This window comes from Macaca fascicularis, chromosome 8 (genome assembly GCF_037993035.2).
Source record: "Macaca fascicularis isolate 582-1 chromosome 8, T2T-MFA8v1.1".
Lineage (NCBI taxonomy): Eukaryota > Metazoa > Chordata > Mammalia > Primates > Cercopithecidae > Macaca > Macaca fascicularis.
In genome coordinates this window covers 14,369,225-14,372,369 of record NC_088382.1, presented here as the reverse complement: position 1 = coordinate 14,372,369, position 3,145 = coordinate 14,369,225, and the positions used below count along the sequence as shown (strand labels likewise).

At 55.1% G+C, this 3,145-nt stretch overlaps 1 pseudogene; it reads right to left on the bottom strand.

The window, feature by feature from the left end:
- Window positions 1-2,167: 2,167 nt before the first annotated feature.
- On the bottom strand, window positions 2,168-2,937 carry LOC135964497 (uncharacterized; annotated as a pseudogene).
- Between the last annotated feature and the right edge of the window lie 208 nt (window positions 2,938-3,145).

Genomic DNA, 3,145 nt, shown 5'->3' with positions numbered 1-3,145 from the left:
AACGCTTCAATTATTTCAAGGTTTAGTGGTAAAGCTCTGCAACCCTCAAAACCATTTTAATCGGTGTGAATTTTAAAGTGACTCAATCTGTTGGCTGGAGTATCTAATGGCTTAACCACGGGATCATGTTGGAAAATTATTCCAATTGCTTTTGTTTTCCTACTGAAGATGGATTTGAACATTCTCGCAGTTTGCAGTTGGCTGGTTCTGATGTTTGGTCCTGAGGAGGCCCAAGTACCCAGAGAGGAAGAATCTGAAACCTCAAGACACTCGAGTGCTGTCTGGGGAGATGGAGACCCCAACCCCAGGGCCACTGATGGACTCAGCATGGGTGCAGGGCCGCCTGACGCAAGGGCCACATATTTGCCGCTTACAAAACAACATAAGCACACACCCTCAGGTGTGCACACATGCTCTGTACACGCTCACGTCTGTCCATGCCAATACCAGCACACACCCCCAGGTGTGCACACATGTTCTGTACATGCTCACGTCTGTCCGTGCCAACAACAGCACACACAACCCCCGGGTGTGCACACACGCTCTGTACACATCTGTCCCCGCCAACACCAGCACACACCCCCAGGGGTGCACACACGCTCTGTACATGCTCACATCTGTCCATGCCAACAACAGCACACACCCCCGAGGGGTGCACACACGCTCTGTACACATCTGTCCCCACCAACACCAGCACACACCCCCAGGGGTGCACACACGCTCTGCACATACTCATGTCTGTCCCTGCAGCCTGAGTCAAACAGTCACAGAGAGGCAGAAGAGGAGGAGGAAGGACGCGATGGGCACTGAGGTCCTGGGCCGGTTCCCCTCCCTACCTCAGGAGAGACGCCTCATGTGATCCTGCCGTCACCCACCCTTCCGCCTCCATCCTCTGTCCTCCCACATGGATCGGGAGGACGCCCACTGCACAGAGCTGTGATGAGCATGAACAGAAGATGGCAGGAGCTCATGCCAAGGTGCTGAGCACAGGGTCTATAGAGTGCTTCTTTCTGCTGTGGCTGACATCCTCAAACAAGAGGCTGACATGGCTTCCAGAGAGAAAGTCACTCGCTGAGAAACTGAAACGTGTGACCTAGGAGCCTGTGAAGGTCTAAGAACAAACCAACAAACCAAACAGTTTTGTTTGTTTTTCAAACACCATAGCCTGTTTTTTTCTTTCTTTTTTTTTTTTTTTTTTTTTTTTTAATGCTCTACCTTGGGTATCATTTAGTTTAATTTCAAAGTAAGTCCAATAAATACACAAAATCACAGGACTGAGCATGGAGCATTGTTTCACTTCATGTCCTCCAGCCTTTAGGACACATTAAGGAAAGACATGATTCCAGGATTCCCATTAGAAAGACTGCCCTGAGGCACCTGCTGGGACAGGCAAATTGCAGCTGTTGATGCTGCCCCCAAGCTGCTTGGATGAAGAAGAAGATTCCGGAGGTCTCTTCTCTTCTGTCCCTCACCCAGAAGAGAAGGTAAGGGGAGAAAGGTGAGAGAAGACAGGAAGAAGGAGGAGGGAGGGAGGGAGAGAGGAGGGGAGAGGTAGGGAGATGGGGGGCGCAGGGGGAGAGAGGAGGGGGAGGGAGGGAGAGGGGAGGGGGGAGGGAGGAAGAGAGGAAGGGAGAGGGAGGGAGGAGGGGCATGTTCCATCCACCAAGACAGCTGCACTGCAGAGAGAATGGAGGGTGTGTTGCCTCTCAGGACAGCAAGTTCATGCTGTTTATAACTGTTAGCATAAACAGTGACCAGCTGAGGACAGACTTGGCTTCCATGGAATTCACAGATTCCAGTCATTAAAAATCCCTTCTGAGTTTTCATCTGGAAAACTTTGCAAATGTATTTAGGGACAAGAGGCAGAAGATGAAGCCAACACAATTGGGCTCAAACCGCCGTCCTTTTCCTTCTCTCTGCATCCAGGACCCGCCCTGAGCCCCTGAGTGTGAGGACCCGGAGCTGCCCAGCCCAAGGGCGCGGCCCCTGACCAGAGGAGGGAGCTGCACAGGGGGGACCCCAGCACGTGGATGGCAGGATCTGTGCTATCTCAGTCCCAGGGTCCCAAGCAGAGAAGGTCTGGGGTTCCCAGCTGAAGCTTTGCTGTCTCCTCTGTCACCAAAGTCCAGAAGGACTGAGTGGGACCAACGCCGGACCTGCCGGTTCCTCAGTGGCTGCCAATGTGGCCCTCAGGTTGCGGGTGAGACCCTCTAGGGGAGCCCAGACAGCAGCGAGAATCACAGGCAGGAGTGCTCCAGGGGCCCCAAAACACAAGTGCAGCCTGAGGAAGGCAGTGCCCGCTCACATCCCCGTCCAGGCTTGTGTGCCACACTCGAGAGGCACACGGCACCAGAATATGGTGCTTTAAGTGGCTTTGTGGGGTGTAGGAACACAAAGTGGGGCCTCGAGTGGCTCAGAAGTCACTCCCACCAGCCCGCGGGGACCCGGGCGGCCCCTCTGGACGTGGCTGGCGTCTCTCCAGGGCAGGCTCCAAAGTCCCGCGGAGGAGGTGAGCGTAGGTCTTGCTCTGACCTGAGGAAGGCCCCTGACAAGTATCCTGAACATGCAGCCACACAGCTGACTGACTCATCTGAAGGGACCTGCTGAGCCATGAGCTAGGGATGGCTGGAGAGAACTCGACTAACACACGATCCCTGCCCAGGCGCCCACGTGGGGCTCCCACGAGAAAACTACGGAAGCTGTGAAGACGGAGGTGTGCATGGGGCTGGGAGAACCCAGGGAGGAACCGCAATGGGGACAGGGAGGGACAGAGGGCTGGGCCCCACAAGCAAACGAGGGAGGCCCTCAGTGCCATGAAGACCCCCTGCACCCACCGCTGCAGGCCTGGCTGGCAGCACGACCTTGCCTGCGGGGGCCCAGGAGCACGTGTGTTTGGCAGGAGCTGCCCTCCTGGAGCCGCACTATGGGTACCATCATTTTACAGGCAGGTACCTGATATCAATGATGACAATCAACCATGCCACCCTGAATTACAGCCATGTCCTCAGCGGGTCACTATTTACGCTGACAATTACAAAGAGCTTGAACTCGCTGTTCCAAGAGGCAACAAGCCCTTCATTATCACGGCAGCAAGCCTCTGTGCGGCCCTCCGCCTCCGCCGCTTCCCGTCGGGGCAACCTGAAGT